The following is a 27,808-nucleotide window of genomic DNA, read 5'->3' on the forward strand; positions in this document are numbered from 1 at the left end:
GTACGGTTTGTGTGAATATACACATACAGCAAGTATTATATTCTTACACTGCACAGTAAAACCTCCATGAGACAACCACCCAAAATTGCATACAAATGTGGTCTGTAGGGGTATGTGCACACCACATCTATTTCAGGTGGCCAAAAATGTCACTTTTTTCAGCAGGAGACTCCTCAGGAAACTCCCCTTTTCCTTTTCTCCTGTGTTTTGTAGACCTGAAGAGTCATTTTTAGCTCTTTGAGTGTTTTTTCAACCTTTTTGACAGCTTGACAGTTATTTAAGATGTTTTTCTAGTATTTTGGGATGTCTTATACTGATATTTTCCAAAACTTTTACTTTATTCAACATTGAAGTGTCCACTAGCTGTTATTGCAGCATAAACGCTCAAAAACAAACCCTTGAGTCTCTTAGACATCATTGACCCTTTCCTTTGTCTTGTATTGGAAAGTATGAAGCATCATTTGCGTAGAAGACACCTGGAAGACTTGTCGGGCCATGGAACCAGTTAGAAAACGCTCGAAAGCCTGAATGTCTGAATAAGTCGTACATACAAGGGAATCTGATCAATATTATCAGCATTTTGTTTGCACTTTTTCCAGTGGATTTCAAAATAGATCCGCTCCAAAGTCGCCTGAAAAAAGGTGGTGTGAACAGACTCTTAGGGTATGTGCACACGCTGCGGATTGTCCTGCGGATTTTTCCGCTCGGATTTGGCTAAATCTGCAGGTAAAATGACCTGTGTATTTAGTGCGGATTAGCCTGTGGGTTTCCCCTGTGTTTTGACACCTGTGGATTTCTATAATGGAGCAGGTGTCAAAACGCTGCGGATCCGCACAAAGAATTGACATGCTACGGATTTCAATCCGCAGCTAATCCGTGCAGAAAAATCCGCAGCATGTGCACTGCATTTTCCATTTTCCATTGACTTTAAAGGTACTGTACAACGCAGCAGAATCTGCTGCGGATCCACAGGGCCAAATCCGCTGCGGATCCGCAGCTGAATCCACAACGTGTGCACACACACCCTAATGGGGATTGTCTTCCTACAGAGGTGGTCTCTTGGTGAAGTTTCACTATATGTAATGTTAGCCTTAATTTCTCGGATTTTCCGCTCTACGTTTCAGTCTGACTGCGTCATACGTTTGTACGTTTCACCCACTCATTGAGCATAGTAATACATTACCACAGAAGCACAAATCTCTCTTAGGCCTGTGATGTTGCGGATGGCCCGGCGGTCTATCTCTTCACCTTCTAGTGTTTGGTGGGATTTTTTTGGCAGGAGATGAATGGTGGACCTGGCAGTAACAAGTCACTTTGATGCCGAGCCATAAAACGAGCTCTGCAGGGAGCCGTCCATGATACTGCATACTATAAATGAGATATTACATATGAAAGGTTTATTATGGCACATAAAATACAAATATGGAGTGTTCCGGCCGAGCGCGCAGCAATTAGGGAGGAATGAGTGTAATTTCATACATCTTTACCAGTGTTAACAACCCCGGGGGAGACATGAGAAGACTCGTGCACTAAAACAGACGGTATCTGTGTGTACAGTGCTGAATACACAAGGCGTGTAGGCGGCTCTCACCATGTGCTATAGCACGTGTCTGCGGCCACCGTTATACGCATATATGCGACTTGTAGCCTCACCGGCTAATCTTTGTGTTTAGTAAGATAAAATATTGGGGAAGGAAAGACAAAATTCCAATAATATTGTAGATTATACCAGCCAACATATCACAAGTCGTCCTCCTAAAATACTCTGTGCTGCTGTGACCCTGCCACCAATATCATTGACTATGAGATGTTCAATGTCAGCTCATTTAAGGGCGAGGTCGAGGCAGATTCTGGAGCTGAACAATGCAATGTGTTTTGACTTATTACAAAATGTTAGAAACACCCAAACCTATTTCTTAATAGGACAATGGGGGTCTTCAAAAAAAAAAACTCACCAGCCCCCCATCATTCCTTCGCTCCACTGCCCATGTCCCCTCATCGATCTCTTCTGTCTTAGTGAGGACGATAAGTGATTAAATGACTACGTTGTCTTTATTTATTTTTACCACTTACACCCATTTTTAAAGAAAAAAATACGTAGGGGACAACCCCTTTAAAGTGCCGAATCCTTCTGTCCCAGACATATCAGATCATCAGTCGACGTCTGTGTGCTTCACGGACATTGGTCTAATGTGTATGGGCCTTTATGTTGTCCTCAGCTGTTGCTTTGATGACATTTTCAACGGAGGAAACTTTAGGAGCTGCCGATCTCTGACCGCAGAATGGACGGTGCAGACACCTTGTCAGTTATTATCAAGCATCGCCAGTCAGGTAGCTGCTCACACCTTGCGATTTTTGTCAATCGCCGGTTCCAGACGTCATCCTCACCCCTTCCATTGACTTCTGGCTTGTGCAGATCTGCAGACTTGAAACAAGGCATTTCCCTGCTGATTCCTGACTGTGTAGGTAGCGTTGAGCTCGGTGTGGTTCTCTATCTGTGTAATGAGGGAGCGGTATTATACATTATTCACATACGATTAAAAATTTAAACAGTTGAATTATATATCTATATTTTTTTACACACCAGCCCCTATTAGATCAAGAGCGGAGCACGAGGCCTTCGGTGGAACTCCAGTTCTGGTTTCCATAAGTATCAGATCCCTTCCCCCAAGACATGGACCGTGATCATTTATACAAGGCTTTGTTATGGGGAATGTACGTTCTGTGTGTTCTCACTTGCAGGCCTGGTGTCACATAATAAATCCTGTAACAATTTGTCAGGAGAAAGTGGCTGGATAAGAATGTTCTCAGTAATGGAGGCCATGAATCAGACCAGAGGAGCCCACCGCTGATTTACCTCTGGAAAATGATTTTATGCACATTACACTTACATTAATTCTGAGCACACAAATGACTGAGGTGGAGCAAGTCCTGCTGAAACAATGCTGGGCTGCCTGCAAAGGATCGCTCCAGTTACCACTGATATTATCATTACTGAGGCAGAAATCCATCCTGAGGCACATGAGACATTGTATACTGTAATATTCTAAATATGTACCTCCAACCATGTCTCAGCACTTAACACAGAGGAACTCACTCCTATATGGTAGCAAGAATGTGACTGCTGTAGAACTGCTCCTATGTACAAGAATATAACTACTATGATACTGCTCCTATGTACAAGAATATAACTACTATAATACTGCCCCCTATATACAAGAATATAACTACTATAATACTGCTCCTATGTACAAGAATATAACTACTATAATACTGCCTCCTATGTACAAGAATATAACTACTATAATACTGCCTCCTATGTACAAGAATATAAGTACTATAATACTGCCCCTATGAACAAGAATATAACTACTATAATACTGCTCCCTATGTATAAGAATATAACTACTATAATACTGCCCCTATGAACAAGAATATAACTACTATAATACTGCTCCCTATGTATAAGAATATAACTTCTATAATACTGTCCCCTATGTACAAGAATATAACTACTATAATACTGCCCCTATGTACAAGAATATAACTAGTATAATACTGCCCTTATGTACAAGAATATAACTACTATAATACTGCTCCTATGTACAAGAATATAACTAGTATAATACTGCCCTTATGTACAAGAATATAACTACTATAATACTGCTCCTATGTACAAGAATATAACTACTATAATACTGCTCCTATGTGCAAGAATATAACTACTATAATACTGCCCACTATGTACAGGAATACAACTACTATAATACTACTCCTATGTACAAGAATATAACTACTATAATACTGTCACCTATGTACAAGAATATAACTACTATAATACTGTCCCCTATGTACAAGAATATAACTAGTATAATACTGTCCCCTATGTACAAGAATATAACTACTATAATACTGCTCCTATGTACAAGAATATCACTAGTATAATACTGCCCTTATGTACAAGAATATAACTACTATAATACTGTCCCCTATGTACAAGAATATAACTACTATAATACTGCTCCTATGTACAAGAATATAACTAGTATAATACTGCCCTTATGTACAAGAATATAACTACTATAATACTGCTCCTATGTACAAGAATATAACTACTATAATACTGCTCCTATGTACAAGAATATAACTACTATAATACTGCCCACTATGTACAGGAATACAACTACTATAATACTACTCCTATGTACAAGAATATAGCTACTATAATACTTCTCCTATGTACAAGAGTATAACTACTATAATACTGCCCCTATGTACAAGAATATAACTACTATAATACTGCTCCTATGTACAAGAATATAACTACTATAATACTGCCCACTATGCACAGGAATACAACTACTATAATACTCCTCCTATGTACAAGAATATAACTACTATAATACTCCTCCTATGTACAAGAATATAACTACTATAATACTGCTCCTATGTACAAGAATATAACTACTATAACACTGCATCCTAAGTACTAGAATTTACTATTGTGCTTTATTTGCAGGACAGATTTTGGTATATGTGTAAAAATATTATGACTGTTAGTGAAACCGTGCATAATCACATCTTCCAGTGGACTAGCAATATCTGATAATCCAGCACATATATTTCTGCTCTGAACAGATAATTAGAATTCAATGTTGTATTGTTACATAGGAGCCATGTACATCTTTTATATTATTCTAATATAATGGGTATCAGTGTAAATATTGAGTTTTTTACCCTTAGTGGGTGCGTTGTTTGGGCACCTTTAATATACATCATCCTCACTGAGCACAATGGCCGTCACCAGAGATAAGGGAAAGATAAATTCATGCTCACAACAAGGTCAATATCAGCATCTTCTCAGCTGCCGCCTTCATCTCCTCACGCGACACTGATTTATTCGTACAAATCTCCGGCAGCTCCGTTTGTGCAGCGTCATAAATTTAACTTTATTGTGGACCACACTTCAGCGCTCCGCACCAACCCATCCACTGGCGTGCTCTGACCGTAATTGTAGATGGGTAGAGAGAGCATATAATGGGCCTACCCAGAATCCTCTGCAGTTTGCTTCAAAGTCTGACTGTATTTCCCCAGTATCATTGTGATATACGGTCTGATGTCTCCACGTAAAGGCATGGTGGTTCTGGGGGCTTTTTTTATATGGATCCTTAATCCTCTTGCTAAACAAATGTCCAAAATTCAGTAATACAATCCTGGTTTTCTAGCGCTGTCCAAGAACATAACCTCATCATGTGTAATTGTTTCTGATGCTTGTGTTCTTCAGGTCTGAACACTAGCTGCAGAGATTGACACAGGAAGACACATTATACATCAATAATGAGCAGTGTAGCTGTGAAGTTAGTTCTGCTGCGAACAACAAAAAAAACACTGACTACAAAGCAAATGCATGGATAACAGTAATGAGCATTCTTGAACAGTGTAGCTATGAATCCAGCTCTGGACTGAGATCAAACATTTACTAAAAAGCAAAAGTACTATATAGGACATTAAAGGTGTTGCCACTCCTTGTAAAATTCCTTCTTTAGCATTTTTTTGTTTATAGAAGATTGATTTCCAGATACACTGTTCAGTCTTTCTGTTTAAAAGAGTTGTACACTACTCTGACAATGTCCCTTTTCAATCTGTATGTTTACCCCATTATAATATGCTACATTATACTCACCTCCAGTGCTGGCGCCGTTCCAGCGGTCTCAACACTGGCTCTAACGGAAATTGCGTGACATTGTTTTGTAATCCGATCCCTGCAGCCAATCAGCAATAGCTTCACTATTGTTGCCTTTGAACACATCACATACGTGTAAGAGGAGGCAAGGACTGTAGTCATGGCCAGAGACACTGAAGCATCTGTGTCCCGGCCTTCCCTCACAGAAAACTGTATTCCATTTCTCAGCATACCTGTGTCTCCAGTTTCAGGTCCCCCGGGCACTTCCCAGGCAGTGACGGCCCCTCTTCCAGGCAACCCCCAGCAATGGAGACACAATCCAGGATAACTTGAACATTCTCTTTACTTAATACTTCACACGTTACATCCACAGTTGGCACATCATTGAATTCACTTGTTTCCTCATCTTTCCCTACTTTGCTGATGCTTCTGTGCATTACACGCCAGGACTGGACCGTACTAGACTGCTCCCCAGTTCCTTCCTGGCCTGACTTCGCCATGATGACAATTTCTTCTGCCTGTTTCGCCCCAGACTTGAAATCATCCATCACCCGGTTTGGTTGCCTCTGGAAAAGCATCCGGCCCATCTGTACCGTTCCCGTCAAAGCTCCAACCTTACTCCAACCGACTCCTGCCCTAAAGGTGTCCACCCAGGCTATGAGTTACCACATCTTACTTCTCCTGTACTGGCCCACTGAAATGATGCCCAGTGGCCGTGGGTAACGTGGGCTGCAGCTATTTAACATTGCATGGCTGTCGAGCCGTCCGGGGCCTATAGCCCATGTGTACACTTTGGGCACCCTGGCCCCGTCTGACTTAACTTCCTAAAACTCCTGTCTTACCACCCGGCAGCCCCTCTCATTTTAACCCCCTACAAACTAACTATAACCTATTCTAACCATGCACACTAATATGCCCCCATCTAGTGGCCCCACAATAAACTACACTTACCCTTAGCTATGAGAACTATAATACTAAGGTGCCTCCCTCTAATGTCTGAAGGGTGCACTTTACTTAACCTATCTTACACAATATTATATTACAAGAACAAAACGCATATACAACATTTGCATAAATTGGTAACACTGAAAAGTGTGTGGCAGTATCATCAACTATGCGGGGTAATGCATATTTTACATGTAGCAGTACCACCGAGTATCAACAATGACATTACAATAACTAGCATATGTAAACAGTTACACATTAAGAATCATTAGCGGAGCAGAGCAAAGCGGTAATCCTATGTCACCCCCTTATATATGTCTATAGGAAGGGAGACCTGATGCTTTCTCACTTCCTCCAGGAGGTATGTGATACTTCCAAAGTCTGCGAGAATGAAGGCAGTACTGATTGGCCGCAGGGATCACATGACATAGCAATGTCACGTGATCCCCAGGAGAGCCAGCGTTAAGACCACTGGAACAGTGCCAGCATCGGGGGTGAGTATAGGGTTATTATTTTACTGGGGAGAAGCATACAGATTGAGAAGGGATTGTCAGAGTAGTTGATAACCCCTTTAAACAGTAGGACTGAGCAGTGTATCTGTAAATCCAGCACTGAGATTGCGATAAAACTTATACTAGAAAGCAGAAATACTATCACTCTTACTCCGTTTCTATTATCACTTACCTATTCAGTAATGCTATAAAATGACAACCTCAGGTGGTTGTTAAAGGAGAACACACCATAATATCAATGTCCTATAAACAAGAGAAATGCTTGCATGGAAAAAAAGTGAGATCCACTGATGAAACATGGGGGTAAATACTTTTGTCTGGTGGAGTCAACAGCATGTCCGCAGTGTGCTGAGAGCAGTGCTGTTAGCTCTCTCCTGCATCGAGCCTCTCGTGGAATGACACCATCCTTACATCACCCTCTGATTGATTTTATTGGTTCTTTGAACACATTTTTTGCTGATGTGTAGATTCATTAAATGTTCCTGACTGAAGGGAAAGGATCCGATAACTGCAGAGGATTCTCTATCAATAAGCAGAAAATGCCAAGACAAGGAGATGTAATTAGTAAAACTGGCAGATGTTTCCATGTAATTGCGTCAGTGACATTTTATTTCTCTTCTGCTGAGCAGGAATTGTGTGTGTTTTCTGTGGGTGGTTAATCATATTTATGTCTCTTCCCCGGGAGCAAAACTTTTCCTGCTCTGCGCAGTCTATAATGATGTGCAATCATGAAGCAATCTGCTCTCTGGTGGTGCAAACTGTATCTGTGCATCTGCAGTGACTTAAGTATCAAGGTGATATGATAGGAGATGTAGGTCTACAGATAATGGGGGCAAAGGAGAGAAGTCTAGACTTTTTGGCTGTGTGCACACGCTGCGGATTTTGCTGCGGTTTTGGCCGCTGCGGACCCGCAGCAGTTTTTGCTGCGGTGTACAGCACCATGATTCCCTATGGGAATCAAAAAACGCAATACCGACGGTGCAGAATTTTCCGCGCGGATAATCTGCGGTTTTCAATCCGCAGAAAGAATTGACATGTCGATTGTTTCTGCGGATTCTGCTGCGGTTTGCCATCTCCTCCATTGAGGAGATGAAAACCCGCAGGGCAAAACCGCAGAGCAATCCGCAGGTATTTTGACCTGCGGATTTTACAAAATCTGCGCGGATGAATCCGCACCTAATCCACAGCGTATGCACACAGCCTTAGTGTACAGTACCTTGAAAAAGTATTCACACCCCATGAACTTTGACAACTTTCTCACGCTAGCTACACCCACAATTTTAAATGTATTTTATTGAGATTTTCTGTGATACCAACACAAAGTAGCAGGTATTTATAAAGAGTAAAGGAAATGATACAGGGTTTTCTAATTGTTTTAAAAATACATGTATATTATTGTACATACTGTAAGTGCCATTTTCTAGTAGCTACAGTGCCTTGAAAAATTATTCTTCCTGTGAAGTATCTGTGATGTGTGAAGGAAATGATACGGGTTTTTCTAATTATTTTAAAAATATAATTCTGTAAATTGTGAATTGCATTTGTATTCCCCCTCCCTGAGTCAATACTTTGTAGGACCACCTTTCTTTGACGTTTTTGCCCCTTTTTTGCACTCTCGCTCGGTGAGATTGGATCGAGACATCTGTGATAAGTAACTTTCACATCTTGTCCCAGATTCTCGGGGATTTGGGTCTGGGCTATGACTGGGCCGTTCACATATATGAATATACTCTCATCTATATCCCCCATTGTAGCTCTGGCAGGATGTTTAGGGTGGTTGTCCTGCTGGAAGGTGAACCTATGTCCCAGTGTCAAGTCTTTTGAAGCCTCTAACAAGTTTTCCTCCAGAGTTTCCCAGTATTTAGCTCCATCCACCTTCCCTTCACCTCTGACCAACCTTCCTGCCCCTGCTGAAAAAAAGCCTCCCCACAGCATGATGCTGCCACCACCATGTGTGATGGTGGGGTTGATGTTGCAATTATGATTATGTGCAGTGCTAGTTTTTTATACCACACATAGCATCTTGTATTTAGCCCACAAAGTACTCCTTTTGCCTGATCTGAGCCAAGCTCCTTCTTCCACATGCTCGCTGTGTCTCCTACATGGCATTTTGCAAACTGAAAATGGGACTTTTTAGCTTGCTATCAAAAATTGGTTTCTTCTTGCCACTCGTCATAAAGGCCAGATTTGTAGAGTATACGACTAAGGCCACATTCACACGTTCAGTATTTGACATCAGTATTTGTAGCCAAAACTAGGAGGTAAAGTAATAGAAACAGGTCACCACCTCTGCATTTATCACCCACTCATGATTTTCACTTATAAAATACTGATGTAAAAAGCTCACCAAATACTGAACACGTGAACGTGGCCTAATAATTGTCCTGTGGATAAATTCTTCCCCCTGAGCTGTGGATCTCTGCGGCTCCTCCAGTGACCATGGGCCTCTTGGCTGCGCTCTCCTTGCTTGGGATGTCAGTTTTGGTGGAGGGCCAAGTCGTGGTAGGTTTGAAGTTGTAAAAATATCACAGAAAAAAACAGCCTTACCAACACCAAGTTAGATTACAAATACACTAGCAGGATGCAGTAGATCCCCATGATAAAGGCGGGGGGCAGCACAGGTGCAAAATACTGATGAACTTAGCCAGCAAACAAAGCCAATTCATGGAGGTGGTGTTTGCATAGTATTAAAAATGCTCGCAGATGAGTCTTACATCGGATGCCTTTATCATGGGGGTCTGCTGCATCCTGCTAGGGCATTTGTAATGTGACTTGATGTTGGTAAGGCCGTGTTTTACCTGTGATGTAGTTTTGCATTTGGGACATACTCCTTCCATTTTTGGATGATGGATTGCCCAACGCTCTGTGAGATGTTCACAGCTTGGGCTATTTTTATCTAGCCTAACCCTGCTTTACTCTTCTCCACAGCTTTATTCCTGACCTGTCTGGGTTTTTCCTTGGTTTTCATGATGCTGTTTGAGCCTTAATGTTCTCAAATTTGAGCATACCACATAAAATCAGAATAAAATCCATTTAAGTTTGTGGGGGTAACGTGAAAAATTGGGGAAAAGTTCACGGGGTATGAATACTTTTTCATGCACTGTATATGTCAGCTAGTACATACACTGCCCCTATTAGTATTATTCTGGATTACGGTGTAATAGGTCCTTGTTATTTTTACTTGTGACTTTGTTTTGATGCACAGGCCGCTACACATTTCATAGTCTTTTTTTTCTTCCCTTTTTCCTTTTTTTTTTTTTTTTTTTACTTTGCTCATTTGACATGAGTCATTTTGTGAATGAGAATAATGCGGCGGCACTGCCAGTAATTGTATGACTTTTGGGCATGTAATATCTTTATTTCCGCCCTTCCCCTGACACCAGAGAAGACTTAATCGAAACTTCTAGGTGACTATGGATTTTCCTCATTGCATTCTAATGTAAATTATGGTAATCGCCGTCCGCCATCTTGCTGATACCAGTGATTTGTAGGACCACACTGCGCTTTTCTCTACGCGTCTGGACTGCAATGATCTAATTTCCCCAAGGACAGAGCTGCCAGTTCCAGCGCACTTCATAAAATCTCCCTGCATTGTGGGCCGGGTGTTTAGTTACCGTCCACATGTGAAGGAACAGAGAAATGTTATATGTTGTCGTCCCCCGCAGCCCGATGTGTTATTTCAAGTCTTTGTAATTAAATGCAGTAATTCAGAGGGAGGCTCCAACATCAGGATTTATACTGGACGCAGCGGAATGAATGTAACCTAGGAATGGATCTGTTATCAATCAGCACGCCACAAAGTGCGCGGACCCCGCCGTACCCCCTGACTGCGCCAGCGAGACCTCACCTGGATACAAATGTAACTTCATTTTTGTTCTGTTTGCAACGGATCCGTTTTACTAGCGTCGTCTCTGATCACCTTGTTTTCTGCACAGTGATAAGAGCAGAAGAAGACATGTTATCAATAACTTATTATCCATTTTTCAGAGACTTCAATATTTAGAAAAAAAAAGTTACTATTTTTTTGGCCAAGCAAAAAAGAAGTGCAGACATTGTTTTATGATCCGGCTAAAAAAGCGGTCATTTTAGGACATTCCTCTCCCCAAAAATATTGGATCCTGTACTGGAGCATTTTATTTCTCTTTTTGTCATCCCAAAATGAATCGCAAACCAAATAACCATTGGACATGTGAACAGAGCCTCCTCTCCACTGAATGTTACTTTTTTTTTCTATAAAAGATTGTTTTAAGCATTTTTAATAATACGAGGCATAAGGGGCCATAATGCACCACTGTGGACCCCAGTAAATGACTTTTTGGAGGTTGCACAAGAATACAAAAATGATGTACGCTGAACCCACTGAATGTCATTTCTAATGGTATTTTCCTGTACAATGAATGGTGACTATGTAACTGTGTAGTACAGGGAAAGAAAACGAACACTGCCCCCAGTGGCCATTATATGGGTAGAACAGGAGCTTGTCCTAAAATAACTAAACAGCAATTATCAATCTAAAAGGCCAAAATGCAGATTTACCTAAAGCAAATGGTTCATTTATTATTAACTCCTCCTGCAGCAATATATTCTGCAGGGTATCGTCCCTTTAATTATTGATTCCTCCAGGGGGTGACATCTGCGGATGTAATTATCACAAGACAGACCGCCTCGAGGTATTGTTATACTCAAAGTGGAAAATAATAGAAAAGTATATAAGAATAACAATTAAATGATGGAGAAAGTCTTTGGGTAGAGCGTACTCTCAGGTTTTGATTTTGTGCTGTGGGATCAGGTGGACGCTCCTCGGGAAGATTATACCGTGGACACTCATTTACCAGCATCAAGGTAAATTGACTCCTGATGTTTCCAGTGTGGGCCCTGCACTTGCCGCAAATGTCTATACGGCTGTCAGTCCCACTGATGGCGACATCCTTCCCGTAAAGCAGCCAGACCGGACTGTTTCCTCCTCTTCTATTATCGCCTATTGATATATTGAGCCGTTTTATAGAGCAGAGAGACTCAGAGGGGGGTCATCATGGTATCACATCACCCTAAAAAGTGAATTCAGATATTTTCACACAGAAAGGATGACGGAATTAGGCTTTACTGAAAGAAATCATGTATCAGTGGAGCGCTTATTCATACTCGGGAGTCTTCATAGTGAATTAAAGTTCGAAAGGTCAGAACTGCACCACAATTCTCCTTTCATTATTTCCTGCAGATGTGCCTGGTGTCTGTGAAAGATCAAGGACTCCGGCCACATCTGTGAGGATCGGGCCACATCTGCGAGGATCTGGCCACATGTGCAAGGATCGGGCCGGGCCGCATCTGTAAGGATCTAGCACATCTGCGAGGATCGGGCCACATCTGCGAGGATCGGGCCACATCTGCGAGGATCGGGCCACATCTGCGAGGATCGGGCCACATCTGCGAGGATCGGGCCACATCTGCGAGGATCGGGCCACATCTGCGAGGATTGGACCACATGTGCAAAGATCGGGCCACATGTGCAAAGATCGGGCCACATCTGCGAGGATTGGACCACATGTGCAAGCATCTGGCCACATCTGCAAAAAGTGGGCCACATCTGCAATTATCGGGCCACATCTGTGAGGATCAGCGACATCTATAAACATCGGGTCACATCTGTGAAAATCTGGCACATCTACAAGGATCCGGTCACATCTGTGAGGATTTGGCACATCTGCAATTATCGTGCCACATCTGTGAGGATCAGGCACATCTACAAGGATCGGGTCATATCTGTGAGGATCTGGCACATCTGCAATTATCGGGCCACATCTGTGAGGATCAGGCACATCTACAAGGATCGGGTCACATCTGTGAGGATCAAGCCACCACTTTGCTATGTTTTGCATCATACAGTGGGTACGGAAAGTATTCAGACAACTTTACATTTTTCACTCTTTTTCATTGCATCCATTTGGTAATTTCAAAAAAATTCATTTTTTTCCTCATTAATGTACACTCTGCACCCTATCTTGACTGAAAAAAAAAGGTCAGAAATGTGGAAATTTTTGCAAATGTATTAAAAAAGAAAAACTGAAATATCACATGGTCATAAGTATTTGGACCCTTTGCTCAGTATTGGGTAGAAGCACCTTTTTGAGCTAGTACAGCCACAAGTCTTCTTGGGAATGATGCAACTGGGTCGCCCTCCCAGGGCTGTGGGGTACTCTGTACCGGGCCGGTCTCTCAGAGGGGAATGTCACAGCAGCGGTGACCCGGTCCGTGGCCCTGGGCACCCATGTAACAGGGAATTAAGTGATGGAATAAAGTTTGAGTGTATGATTCATGACGCCACCTGTGGTGTTCGTCAATGAAGATGTTAAGTCGACGCTGTGGACAGATCCTCTTGGACAGATGGTGGGGTGTAGCAATGATGGTGTAGCTCTCCACAGGCAGGGCTGTAGTCCCAGGGCAGAGTAGATGAAGAGGGTAGGTGTTGAGGAAGAGGGTGTAGTGTTTGGCACAGAGATGTAGCAGTGCTGGAGAGGTTGCAGGAAGAAGGCAAGGACACAACAGGGTGCAGTTTCTTTACCTTTACTTTGCTTGGCAAATGCAGTCCAGGGTCCAGATTACAGATGGCACAGGAGCGGGCTAGCCTGGAAGCAACTTAGGAATCTCTCTAGGCAGATGGGTTGTGTAGTCTCCTTCCTAGCGCTTAGTTTTAGGTACTTGCAGTACTGTGTTACACTGAAGTTCCACTTGCTTATTCTCTTTAGAACTCCCTTGTATGGCAGACAGCTGTAGCCTTCCTCTTCTGGCTCAAATGTCGCTGTTGTGCCTCCGAGTCTTATGTGGGAATAGAGCATTTACAGCTTCCTATTCCTCCGGTTTCTGTTGTAGGACCATCAGTGTCCGTACAGCCTTGGAGACCGGGCTCCAGATCATGCTTTATAGCTGGGAATGAGCCTGAACTCTCTGCTCAATCTCCCAGCTCTTCTCCTCACGTCCACACACGTTGCCCTCCTCACACGAACAAACAACTAATTTCCCCTTCCCGGCCCTCAGAGAGCAGCTCCTCCCCCAGTTTTGGTTCAGAGCTCCCTCTGCTGGCCTGGAGTGGGAGCTGTGTTGTATGTTATGATTAACTGCTGGGCAGCACGGTGGCTCAGTGGTGGCTGGTGGCTGGGGTCCTGGGTTCGAATCCCACCAAGGACAACATCTGCAAGGAGTTTGTATGTTCTCCCCGTGTTTGCGTGGGTTTCCTCCGGGCACTCCGGTTTCCTCCCACACTCCAAAGACATACTGATAGGGAATTCAGATTGTGAGCCCCACCGGGGACAGTGATGAAATGTGTGCAAACTGTAAAGCGCTGCGGAATATGTTAGCGCTATATAAAAAATAAAGATTATTATTATTATAACTGCCAGAGAGACCCTTCATTGCTTCCAAGCATGACATCACACTCCCTAGGAAGAAGGTAATGCCACTGTGGCGACAATACTCCTGTGGTCGCCACATTCCCCCCTAGTGCAATTCAGTACTCCCGGACTGAAGAAAACAAGAAAACATATAAACAGATTAACAATTGTAACTGTTACAAGATATCAAAAATGAAAAGTTACAAAAAACAAATCTCCAAAAATAGTCCTGATGACGATTAGTCCATGCGTCAATATCCATGGTCCATTTCCTGAGCAAGTGGTAAACTATTTACAAGAAAGTTTTGACCACACAAAGTCCTGTGGTCCAATTGTCCATCAAAAACAAGAGAAAATATCCAAAAAGTTTCTGTAGGCACAAAACTTGAAACGTTGCATATTTACAGATTAACATTTACAAAAACTTATCTAGATGCGGAACCTTAGGGGTGGAATACCTTGGGTTCTACGGACAGACCTACGTAGCACTGGTGTGGGTAAACTGGGTAGTAACCGTCTGTGAACTCTTAGACTCACCATGGGCATGACAGATTCACCACTGGCAGGGCAAAGGTTCTCTGACTCCACTGCTGGTGTAACACCTGCTACCTGAACTTCCTGATTTTCAGAGTTCTCTTGAGTCTTTGCTACTTCAGTTGCAGTAGGCTGGGGAAAGGTTAGGACAGGAACTACGATGGCTTGATCCATTCTTGTCCAGTTTGCAGGAGATTCTCCGAGTACAGTGCTGACCTTTTCTTCCTCTTCTATGGGTTGAAGGTTGTTTTGTTCTCCCATTCTTTCCTTTAGCTGGTCAGGGCACAGTTTCAGATGATCCCTCGATACTGCTGCTGAGGTTTCTCCTCCATCCTTATTGATAAGGCACACTTTGGTGTTGTCGAAGTTTGATGGTAAGACGGTGTAGGGTTCAGCTTCCCATTGGTCATCCAATTTATGCATTCTTCTTTTCCTTTTAGGACTTGTTGTCCTGGTGACAAGGGAACTGCAGGTGCATGTTGATTGTAGTTCTTTTCTTGTTTTTGTCTCGCCTGAGCTAGACTTTTCGACACACTCTTGTACTCTACGGTACTGTTGCTGCCGCTCTGTATCCCAGTCAGCATCTGGTGATGTTACCTCAGGTGTAAGGACTCCCATATCCAAATCAATAGGCAGCTTGCCAGGCCTCGCTCTCATTGGGTAGGCTGGAGTGCAGTTGGTGGAATTCACAGGAATGTGATTGTAGAGGTCTACCAGATCTGGCAACTTCTCTGGCCACAGATTCCTTTCTTCCAAAGGCAAGGTCTTCAGTAGGTCGATCACCACCTGATTCATCTTTTCACACATGCCATTGGTCTGTGGATGGTACGGTGTTGTCCTGATCTTCTTGCAACCGTACAAGTTACAGAATTCCTGGAACACTTCTGCCTCAAAGCTGGACCTTGATCTGTAAGCACTCGCTCGGGATAACCGTGTGGTCGACGAGTGCTGTTGGAATGCTCTGGCTGCTGACCTGGCTGTTTGATCCTTGACAGGCACAACTACCTGGAATCTCGAGTAGTGGTCAATGATGGTAAGAGCATAAACGTAGCCTGAACGGCTTGGAACCAGCTTCACATGGTCCAGGGCGACCAACTCAAGTGGTTGTTTGGTTATTATGGGCTGCAAAGGAGCTCGCTGGCTGTTACGGTCCTTTCTGCGCAGGTTACATTGTCCACACTCCCGGCACAAATTTTCAAAGGCTTTCCTCATACCAGCCCAGTAGAATCTCTCTCGGAGCAAGGCCTCCAACTTCTTCCATCCAAAGTGTCCAGCTCTATTGTGGTATGCTTCCAAGACCATTGATGCCTCCCTCTTTGGGACTATCACTTGCCAGACTAGCTCATGAGTGCGGGCATTGATACTCCTCCGGCACAGCTTTCCCTCAACAGCCTGCCTCTTTCCTTCCACAACTGCTGTGTTTCTTCAGCAGCATCTGGACCTGGGCGTGAGTCAGCTTGTGACAGTAGCTCCTTTACCAGGTGGACTGCGGCGTCGCTATCCTGGGTTTCTGCCCAGTCATGATGAGGCAATGGATTTAGGGTGGCCTCTTTCATGACAGACTGTCCGTTTCTCACTCCTTAGGCACGTTGGGTCGCAAATGGCCGGTGGAAGGCAGGTAACTCTATTTCTTCGAGTGCCTCAGGGTCTTCTCCTGCATCTGGCAGATTAGGCATTCTGGACAGCGCATCAGCATTGGCATTCTTGTGCCCTGCTCGGTACTTGATGGTAAATTCATAGTTAGACAGCCGGGCCATTCATCGCTGCTCCAGTGCACCTAGTGTGGCAGTTTCCAAGTGAGTCAACAGGTTGTTGTCCGTGAAGATGGTAAACTTGGCTGAAGCTAGGTAATGCTTGAATCGTTCAGTCACAGCCCAGACTATGGCGAGGAAGGAACTCCAGTTTGAAGGAACTGTAGTTGTCAGGGTTCCTTTCAGTGGGACGAAGCTTCCTGCTGGCATAGGAGATCACTCTTTCTTTGCCATTTTGTACCTGTGACAGCACTGCTCCCAGTCCCACGTTGCTGGCATCAGTATACAGAACAAATGGTTGGTCATAATCTGGGTAAGCCAGAACTTCATCTCCTGTGAGTGCCATCTTCAGTCGAGTGAAGGACCTCTCCAGTTCCTCATTCCATTCAAATGTAGGACTCTTCTTCCTGGCTTTCTTGGGCTGGCTCACCAGAAGATTTTGCATAGGCGTAGCTATCTCAGTGAAGCCTTTGATGAACCTTCGGTAGTAGCCTACCAACCCGAGGAATTGACGTACTTCATGGAGGTTGCTGGGCTTCTGCCAGTCCCGGATGACAGTGACTGTCAGGATCTGGTGCCACACCTTCTGCACTCACTACATGACCGAGGTACTGTACCTTGGGCTTCAGGAGGTGGCATTTGGAAGGCTTCACTTTCAGGCCAAAGTTGGACAAGGCTTCAAACACCTCAGCCAGGTGCTTCAGATGGTCTTCATAAGTCTTGGAGAAAACAATGACATAATCAAGATATAACAGAACTGTCTCGAAGTTCTTGTGTCCCAGCTGTGGAAATGTCCCCGGGGCGGTGCAAGGCCCGAACGGCATGTAGTTGAACTCGAAGAGACCCATTGGTGTAGTAAATGCTGTTTTCTCCTTGTCTGCCTCTGCCACGGGAACCTGCCAATACCCACTAGTGAGATCTAAGGTGAAAAAATAGTTAGCAGTTTTAAGTGCAGCTAATGACTCCTCAATTCTGGGTAATGGGTAGGCATCCTTATGTGTAATGCTGTTAATTTTTCGGTAATCAGCACACATTCTCATGGTACCATCTTTCTTTTTCAGAAAGACTATTGGGGCTGCCCAGGGGCTACAACTGTCTCTGAGCACCCCAGCTTCCTTCATTTCCCGCAACATACTTTTGGCACATTGATATTGTGTTGGGGGTATAGGCCGGTACCTTTCTTTAATGGGTGCATGATCTCCAGTGGGGATATGGTGTTGAACCCCTTTTGCCTTCCCAAAGTCTAGGGGGTGTTTACTGAATACCCGCTCATACTCCTGAGTCACTCGATAAACCCCATTCTTTTGGTATGAAGGGGTGGAGTCAGTTCCCACCTGCAGCTGCTGACACAACTCCTCCAGCTGCTTTACAGAGCCATTGTCCTCCACCTGGTCGCATGAGACCAAGAGCTCTGCTGCCTGTAATGCGTTGTTAATGACAGTAAGCAGCTTAGCAACTGTGGCATACAGAGGTATTGTGGCCTACTCTTCCCCACAATTCAAGAGGCGTACAAGTACTCTCCCTTTGCAGACATCAACCACCCCTCTGGCTGTCAGGACAGTGGGCCGGCTATCAGAGTACACTGGCTCTACCAATGCTTGGTAATCTTTTCCTCTGAGGCCTATGGCTGCCCGACACCAAATCAACATTTCACATCTGGGGAGTATAGCAATGGGGAAAGGATCACTCACTCTGACGCTGCTAATTTCTCCACCAGACAGTTCTACCTGCTGTCTTTGCATCAGGGTCTTGATCTCCTTCTGCAGGACTCGTTGTTCACTGGAACCAGCAGTCTCAGCCACCTGTTGTAACAAAACAATAACCTCGGCAAGACAATTTTCAATCACATTAGTACCTAGGGTCATCATTGGGTTACATTCTCGTCGATCAATGTCTACAACTAGCAGACCTTGAGATTTTAACTCTACTTGCCCCACTTTAATGGTAATCTCTTTACATCCTACTTGCGGCAAAGACTGACCATTGCTGGCAACTACTGTGAGTTCATCACTTGGGCCACGGGTAAGTTCAGAGTCAGCCCAATACCGCTTGTAAAGGATATATGGCATAGTTGTCACCTGAGAACCAGTGTCCAGCAAAGCGTTCATGGGGATGCCGTCAATCACCACTGGGAGGACCGGTCACCCTCCAACATTCTTGGCTCGCCAGTTCTTTGGGCCTTGTGGTCCTACTCCTGGGGGTTGGCCCTCTGCCCCAGGGGTTGCTCGTTTAAATAACAGAACCTTGCGATGTGGCCTGCCTTGTGTCAGTGACGACAGATGGGACGTCCGTCCAGGTCATAGCGATCGTTGTCTCTCCCTCGGCGTGGTGGGATCCTCTTTTCCGTAGCCATGGGACATCCTCTGGACTGGAGGCCAGCTGGATCTTCTCCTTGGATGACACCTGCAGGGACTGCACAGTTTTGGCAAGTGCAGCCATATTTTTGGTTAGCTCCTGGACCTGAAGACGCAGTTCGGCAGAAGGGTCTTTGTCCAGAGTCTGTGCATCAGCCTCCACCGGGCTGAGAGGGAAAGAAGCTGCTTCTTGGTGGTATGTGATCGCTGGGCGCCTAAGGGGCGCTGGACGGCTGACATTTTGGTTCATGCAGCACCCGGATAGCCCTGTCCTTGAAGTCTGCAAAGTCTAGATCAGGGTTCTGTAGGGCTATGATGCGCAGCTGTGCTCTGTGGGTACTGGATAAGAGGCCCTCAATAAATTGCTCCTTTAACAGTCTGTCTCCATCTTTCACACTGTCTGGGTCAATCTGCTTTATGGCCCGCAGGGCCTCCTGCAGGTTAAGAGCGTATTCCCGTATACTGTCCTGCGGTCTCTGCTTACACCCAAAGAATCTCATCTTTATTTCAGCTGCAGTGCAGGTGTCAAAGGTGCTTCTTAGTTTAGCCAGGATCTTTTTAACAGTCTCTTTATCAGTGTCCTGCCAGGCTTTTACTTCCCTTTGTGCTGCACTAGTTAGCTGCCCCAATAAGGATGTTCACTTTCTTGCTTTCAGACAGAGGATACACCTCAATCAAACTGCACAGTCTCTCTTTGAATTCACTCAGGGTATGTGACTCCCCTGAGTACTGCGGTAACCAGGCCGCTCCCGTTATATAGGGCATGGACAGCGGCATGATGGGGACTGCTGCGGTGGGAGCTGATTCTTGCGGTGCTCTGGAGGCAGCGCTGGATGCAGCGGCGCTATGGGAGCCGCAGCTGCACTGGGCCCTGCAGCTTGTGGCACTGTGGGGTTTGCAGTGGCGTCCGCCGCTGCGTCTGCTCTTCAGGTATTCTCTTCCCCCCCTAGTTAACGTTTGGCCAGGCCCTGGATTGCGCTGGCTTACCGGCTGCCGCTCTGTGGCTGGATGATCAGGGGACGCCGGGACTGTAGGCCGCGGCTTCTCACTTCCCGCACGTTGGCCTCTTCCCACGCAGCACTTCACTTTTTGCGCTTTTCGGCTGGCTCCGCCCACGACGGTCTGCCCCTCCGGTTTCCCGCATGCGTCAAGCAGCGGGGTAATGGCGGCGATGGCGCCGACTGTCTATGAAAAAGGGAGGATGATTGACCTCATGGAGATCAACATCCGACACTGCGGAGACACCATCACGTGTTTCTCAACGCAGTGATTCTAGAGCACTGCCCCCATCCCTTATGGGAAATATGTAAAACATGCAAAAACATAAGCCGCGGAGACACCATCACATGTTTCTCAACGCAAGCAATGACTAGCCAGGTCTTTCACCGGGAAGGAACAACCACGGGAAGGGCAGTCTCCAATGAAGGAAACCACCTATGCCAAAACATGGTATCCATCCACAGACAGCTGTTTCGGGGTATTGCCCCTCATCAGTGTGGAGTAGGAAACTGGCTAGTAGGAGCAATGCCTAGTAAAAGACCATGAAAAAGGGAGGATGATTGACCTCATGGAGATCAACATCCGACACTGCTGAGACACCATCACGTGTTTCTCAACGCAGTGATTCTAGAGCACTGCCCCCATCCCTTATGGGAAATATGTAAAACATGCAAAAACATAAGCCGCGGAGACACCATCACATGTTTCTCAACGAAAGCAATGACTAGCCAGGTCTTTCACCGGGAAGGAACAACCACAGGAAGGGCAGTCTCCAATGAAGGAAACCACCTATGCCAAAACATGGTATCCATCCACAGACAGCTGTTTCGGGGTATTGCCCCTCATCAGTGTCTATGGCACACAGGACCCGGGGACACCGGGCTCCGTAAATCCTGTTTGTGACGCCAAGTTGGGTCGCCCTCCCAGTTCTGTGGGGTACTCGGTACCAGGCCGGTCTCTCAGAGGGGAATGTCACAGCAGCGGTGACCCGGTCCGTGGCCCTGGGTGCCCATGTAACAGGGAATTAAGTGATGGAATAAAGTTTGAGTGTATGATTCATGACGCCACCTGTGGTGTTCGGCAATGAAGATGTTAAGCCGACGCTGCGGACAGATCCTCTGGGACAGATGGTGGGGCGCAGCAATGATAGTGTAGCCCTCCACAGGCAGGGCTGTAGTCTCAGGGCAAAGTAGATGAAGAGGGTAGGTGTTGAGAAGAGGGTGTAGTGTTTAGCACAGAGATGTAGCAGTGCTGGAGAGGTTGCAGGAAGAAGGCAAGGACACAACAGGGTGCAGTTTCTTTACCTTTACTTTGCTTGGCAAATGCAGTCCAGGGTCCAGATTACAGATGGCACAGGAGCGGGCTAGCCTGGAAGCAACTTAGGAATCTCTCTAGGCAGATGGGTTGTGTAGTCTCCTTCCTAGCGCTTAGTTTTAGGTACTTGCAGTACTGTGTTACACTGAAGTTCCACTTGCTTATTCTCTTTAGAACGCCCTCGTATGGCAGACAGCTGTAGCCTTCCTCTTCTGGCTCAAATGTCGCTGTTGTGCCTCCGAGTCTTATGTGGGAATAGAGCATTTACAGCTTCCTATTCCTCCGGTTTCTGTTGTAGGACCATCAATGTCCGTACAGCCTTGGAGACCGGGCTCCAGATCATGCGCTATAGCTGGGAATGAGCCTGAACTCTCTGCTCAGTCTCCCAGCTCTTCTCCTCACGTCCACACACGTTGCCCTCCTCACACGAACAAACTCCTAATTTCCCCTTCCTGGCCCTCATAGAGCAGCTCCTCCCCCAGTTTTGGTTCAGAGCTCCCTCTGCTGGCCTGGAGTGGGAGCTGTGTTGTGTGATATGATTAACTGCCAGAGAGACCCTTCATTGCTTCCAAGCATGACATCACACTCCCTAGGAGGAAGGTAATGCCACTGTGGCGACCATACTCCTGTGGGCGCCACACAACAAGTTTTTTACACCTGGATTTGAGGATCCTCTGCCATTCTTCCTTGCAAATCCTCTCCAGGTCCTTCAGGTTGGATGATGGTCGTTGGTGGACAGCCATTTTCAGGGCTCTCCAGAGATGCTCAATTGGGTATAGGTCAGGGCTCTGGCTGGGCCAGTCAAGAATGGTCACAGAGTTGTTCTGAAGCCACTCCTTTGTTATTTTAGCTGTGTGCTTAGGGTCATTGTCTTGTTGGAAGTTGAACCTTCAGCTAAGTCTGAGGTCCAGAGCACCCTCAAAGAGGTTTTCATCCAGGATATCTTTGTACTTGGCCGCATTCATGTATCCTTCAATTTCATCCAGTCGTCCTATCCCGGCAGCTGAAAAACACCCCCATAGCATGATGCTGCCACCACCATGTTTCACTTGTGGGATTGTATTGGGCAGGTGATGAGCAGTGCCTGGTTTTCTCCACACATACCGCTTAGAATTATCACCGAAAAGGTCTATCTTCATCTCATAAGACTAGAGAATCTTATTTCTCATGGTCTGGGAGGCCTTCATGTTTTTTTTTTTTTTTTTTTTTTTTTTTTAAGCAAACTCTATGCGGGCTTTCATATGTCTTGCACTGAGCAGAAGCTTCCATCGGTCCACTCTGCCATAACAGCCCGACTGGTGGAGGGCTGCAGTGATAGTTGACTTTGTGTAACTTCTCCCATCTCCCTACTGCTTCTGTGGAGCTCAGCCATAGTGATCTTGTGGTTCTTCTTTACCTCTCTCATCAAGGCTCTTCTCACACGATTTCTCAGTTTGGCAGGACGGCCAGGTCCAGGAAGACTTCTGGAGGTCCCAAACTTCTTCCATTTTAGGATTATGGGGGCCACTGTGCTCTTAGGAACCTTGTGTACTGCAAAAATTATTTTGTAACCTTGGCCAGATCTGTGCCTTGCCACAGTTCTGTCTCAGCTCATTTGACCTCATGATTCTCATTTGGTCTGACATGCACTGTGAGCTGTAAGGTCTTATATAGAGAGGTGTGTGCGTTTACAAATCAAGTCCCATCAGTTTAATTAAACACAGCTGGACTTCAATGAAGGAGTAGAACCATCACAAGGAGGATCACAAGGAAATGGACAGCATGTGACTTAGGCTGAGTGCAGACGTACTTTTTTGCCCTGCGTATTTTTACGCGCAGAATTGAAGAAATCCACAGGTCAAATGACCTGCATTTTTCCTGCGGATTTCTTCCATTTTTAATGCGGTTTTGTTGCGGTTTTTGTGCGGTTTTCCTCCTGCGGATTTGGAGACTGGGGAGGTGGAAAACCGCACAAAAGAAGTGACATGCTGCGGATTTTGTACCGCAGTAAAACCGCGCGGAAAAATCCACAGCGTCGGCACAACGGTTGTTTTTTTTTTTATATTGATTTACATTATACTGTAAATCACACTGCGGATCCGCAGCGTTTCTGCGTGGTAAAATCCGCTGCGGATCCGCAGGAATTCTGCATCGGGTGCACACAGCCTTAAATATGAGTGTCTGAGCAAAGGGTCTGAATACTTATGACCATGAGATATTTCAGTTTTTCTTTTTTAATACATTTGCAAAAGATTCTACATTTCTGTTATTTTTCAGTCAAGATGGGGTGCAGAGTGTACATTAATGAGAAAAAAATGAACTTTTTTAATTTACCAAATGGCTACAATGAAACAAAGAGTGAAACATTTAAAGGAGTCTGAATACTTTCTGTACCCACTGTATGTTTGGTGATTAGAAGGTTGAGGCTGCGGAATCAACACCACCCTCGATGATCCTTCAGCACAAAAGTCAACGGACGAAACCTCAATGAAACTAAGAGTGGCAGTAATCTGATCCCTCAGTCTATGTGTGACTCCACTACATTGGACTATTTTTGTACTTTGGGCTTAATTGATTTTTCCTTCTTTGTCCTGGTTATCCTCTTTTCTCCAAATAGAAATTGGTTTTCTTACACCGCCCCAGATCAATATTAATCCATCAGATCTTCCACTGCTTCATTTCTGGTCAGCTCGTGACAACAGAAGGATTTTCTAGAAATTAAATAGCTGAATATTCATGAGCCCCCTCCTAGGGGAGAGCTGTCTGCGGTGGGATCGCAGGCGGATGCTGGGAGTTCTGCTCCTCAAGATATATATTTCTGGTTTTGTGGTGTTATATCTTGCAGTACTTGTCGGGGATTCTGCCTGCTGTTGTCTGTCCTGTTTTCCTTTTGGCGGCCATCACAGACTTAATAATCACTTAGACACTAGCATTATACTTGTATGGGGGGGGCGATTACCTTGAGATTACGTTGCCATTTTATTTGTTTTTATATTTCGGATTTATAGCTGTTCACATTTTCGCCAAGTAAAATGACAAACCCGATGAGTCCTATTGTAGTGAATGGGATTTGTTGCAGGAAAGATGTATATCTTTGTACCGTGTTAGCCAGTAGATAGAAAAATATTCAGAATTGAGAGTCCTCAGTGGTTGATACCTTTTAATGGCTAACTGAAAAGATGGTAACACATTGCAAGCTTTCAAGACTGCGCAGGTCTCTTCATCAGGCATTGACTAATACAAAATCTGAAGAGTCACATATTTATGCACAACACAGCACAGAAATAACGGAATAGATAAGACAAGTGATGTGAAGCAGAACTATCATTATGGGAGAGGAAAAACATAAATATTGGGATTTGTTGGGCACGGAAGGTGTCTGCTGTGTGTTGAATTTGGCACTATTGCTTATTTACGGTAGTTGTTAATTTTTCTGTTCTCCTCTGTCACAGAAATTACGAAATGTAGATGAGCATCTTAAAGGGGTTGTCCACTATTTTTATTCTCCCATTAAATCAATGTATGATCCCCGAGTCCATGTTTAGATCAGTGACCTGGAAGAGGAGAAAATCTGGCAAAAGTAAATCCTTCATTGCAGGGAGAATCTGCACTCGGGATGTCTCCAGGGATTATTCATCTACATCGCAATTTTGTTTTTCACTTTATGTAATTAAGTAGAAGTGTGATCTGCATGTGCGACGCTGCGGCACTCGAAGCTGTAGATTAATGTAAAACTTGTGGCAATAAATGACTCGCACATGAGACTCACTAAATCCATTACTGCAATTACTGTATATATTCTCTGCAGTCTGCACAGGATTGAATCAGAAGAGAAGCAGCCAGTGTGGAGGCTTCCAGACTGCAGATCTCTCCTCCTTATTGATGCCCTTCCTTCTTAATGAAGCTTCTTCATATTGAGGCTTTTCCTCCTTATTGAGACCCCCCCCCCACCTCCTTATTTAGATTTTTCCTCCTTATTGAGGCTCCTGCTTTTTGAGGCACTTCCTCACCTCACCTCCATATTGAGACTTCTTTTCCTTATTGAGGTCCCTCCTCTTTATTGAGGCTTCTCCTCTTTATTGAGGCTTCTCCTCCTTATTAAGGCTTCTCCTTTTTATTAATACTCTTCCTCCTTATTGAGGCTTCTAATCCTTAAAGATACCCCTCCGTCCATATTGAGGCTCCTCCTCCTTTATTGAAATCCCTCCTTATTGAGGATCCTCTTAATTATTGAGGCCCCTCCTCCTTATCAGGCTCCTTTTCCTCTTTGAGACTCCTCCTCATTGAGACTCCTCCTCATTGAGGCTCCTCTTTTGGAGGCTCCTCTTTATCTAGACTCCTGCTCCTTATTGAGGCTCCTTTTCCATAGCAAGGCTCCTCCTCCTTGTACAGACTCCTCCTTATTGCTCAGCTTTTTCTCTTGTTCCCTTCCTGGGACATAACCAATGTTTGTTGTCTTTCACACATGAGCCCGCTATGTGCTTTGTTTTCTTAGCTATATGATATACAGTATGTATTATGCCCTATAATTTTTCTTAAATAAAATGTGAATTTTTTTTTACTATACTTGTGTTTGGACAATGCCTCCGTGGGTTTTTGTAGGATTTAGGCAAATCCTTATTGGAGCGCCCCTTCCTTACAAAGTCCTCTCCTCCTTATTGAGGCCCCTCCTCCTTGAGGATCCTCCTCCTTATTGAGGCTCCTCCTCTCAGACTGTGCAGCAGTTACTAGTAATTGACTCATCTAGCTGTACAAGCACCTCCTTCCTGCTGATCTTGTACAGAGCTGCAGTGTAAAGCATGTGGGAGAGTGCAACAGCCTGAGTGTCTGAAGAGCTTGAAGGTCGATGGAGTCCTCACAGAAGCATCTTTTCTTCCTGAAGATAATGATGAGGGTCGTTATTATTATTCACTTTTCCGTTTATTTTCATCTTGTGCCCATACTGCCAGTGACTGGCAAGCTGCAAGATGTGGCTCTCCTTATCATTGCATGCTACTCTGCCACTCAGAAACAAGAGAAAGCTGGGTGACAGCCACTCGTATCGCTTTGACTGCTGTCCTCCCACATCTGTAGGAGGGTCCGATATGACGACAGAACAGTATATTACCAGATCCATTAATCAGGATAAAAGTCCATATTAATTGTATTACTGACTGCACCGGCTTTTCTCACTGAATGAAAGTGATTGGACTTGAGTCATTTGGGAAAGTCGCAGCACAGTCTTCATTAGTTAGATTGGGCAGTTTTGCCATCTTGCACCCTTGACCATCTCCCCATGTAGCCCCCGGCAGCACCAGGCGGCACTCGGCCCCGACTCAGAGCAGCATCTGGCAGGAGAGAGGCAGACGACATTTATTATTATTACATGGACCCCTGGAGCGGCCGATAAAACGGCTCAGTCACATCACAATGAAGCGCGTCCAAGCATCCTCCCGTAATCCGCGCAATGCTCCGGCAGCAGCGGTGGCAATTAATTTGCTAATTTTCCCATAACGGCGCCTGTTTTCACTTCCCTCCTTCTGGATTATGTCCCTGGCCCCGGCCGACCTGACACGGCTCATTCTGTTCTCAAAGACATTATTGGTAATAAAGTTATCGCCGGATGCACGCCATTAATCGCCTGCCTAACGGCCGTCCGCTGCCAGCATCTGACTGAGCGAGATATCTGGGCGAGCTCTGCTCTTGTAGACGACTGTTTTTTGAGTTTTAGTTCTTTTTCGCCTGCGTCGCTGTTTGGAGCCCACGTTGCATCCTGCTATGCAGAAAGCATTTCCTGATTTATTGGTCAAATTAGGGGAAAAGGAGCAGATGAGACCCAAAACTAAAGATGGCTGCACACTCACTCACCTGGACGGCGGCCTTCCCTTATGTGGAGGAGCTTCAGTGCGTTCTGAGAAATAGGGTGCCACAAACCATTGCGCTGCACATCTCTAGTCCAGAGTGTTTCTTACAGCCAATTATCCCTTTCCCTCCAATATTCATAAATGCCAGAGAAGATGAATTCAAGACCAATAAATGGTGATTAGTGCGAGTGACGTCTGCACCGAAGATCCTGACAGACCTGGAAACAGTCAGTAAGCACTGCCAAATGCGCCTCTTATGTCTGGCCGGGAATGGTGGTTTCCTAATTAATAACAAGCGGGCCAGTTAAGAATAAACCTGGCGGTGAAGCCCCCCTCATTCTGCCATTGCACACTCCAAGCAGATGCCAAAGAAGTGGCTTTCAGATGGGAGCTCTGATGGTTTTGCGCGGTGCTGAAGTGGCTGAGCCTCCCAGTCGTGGCGCGTAATTACGTGATTTTATGTTTATTGTGAGAATTAATATTACAGCGTTCGCCCCTGACACATCTGC

General features: G+C 45.0%; 1 protein-coding gene and 1 long non-coding RNA gene across 2 annotated transcripts in view; one reads left to right on the forward strand and one right to left on the reverse strand.

Annotated features, from left to right (window-relative positions):
* The window catches only part of ROBO3 (roundabout guidance receptor 3), a 401,016-nt gene that overhangs the window by 208,748 nt on the left and 164,460 nt on the right, over positions 1–27,808 (forward strand). The gene's annotated exons all lie outside the window — the stretch shown is intronic.
* On the reverse strand, positions 1,959–27,435 carry LOC141097617 (uncharacterized). The gene is made up of 3 exons (XR_012234014.1): positions 27,304–27,435; positions 10,988–11,067; positions 1,959–2,495 (listed from the first exon to the last, which is right to left on the reverse strand). It is a non-coding gene; the product is annotated as an uncharacterized lncRNA (long non-coding RNA).

This window comes from Dendrobates tinctorius, unplaced genomic scaffold (assembly GCF_039654945.1).
Source record: "Dendrobates tinctorius isolate UK_male_01 unplaced genomic scaffold, ASM3965494v1 ptg000086l, whole genome shotgun sequence".
In the NCBI taxonomy this organism is placed as follows: domain Eukaryota; kingdom Metazoa; phylum Chordata; class Amphibia; order Anura; family Dendrobatidae; genus Dendrobates; species Dendrobates tinctorius.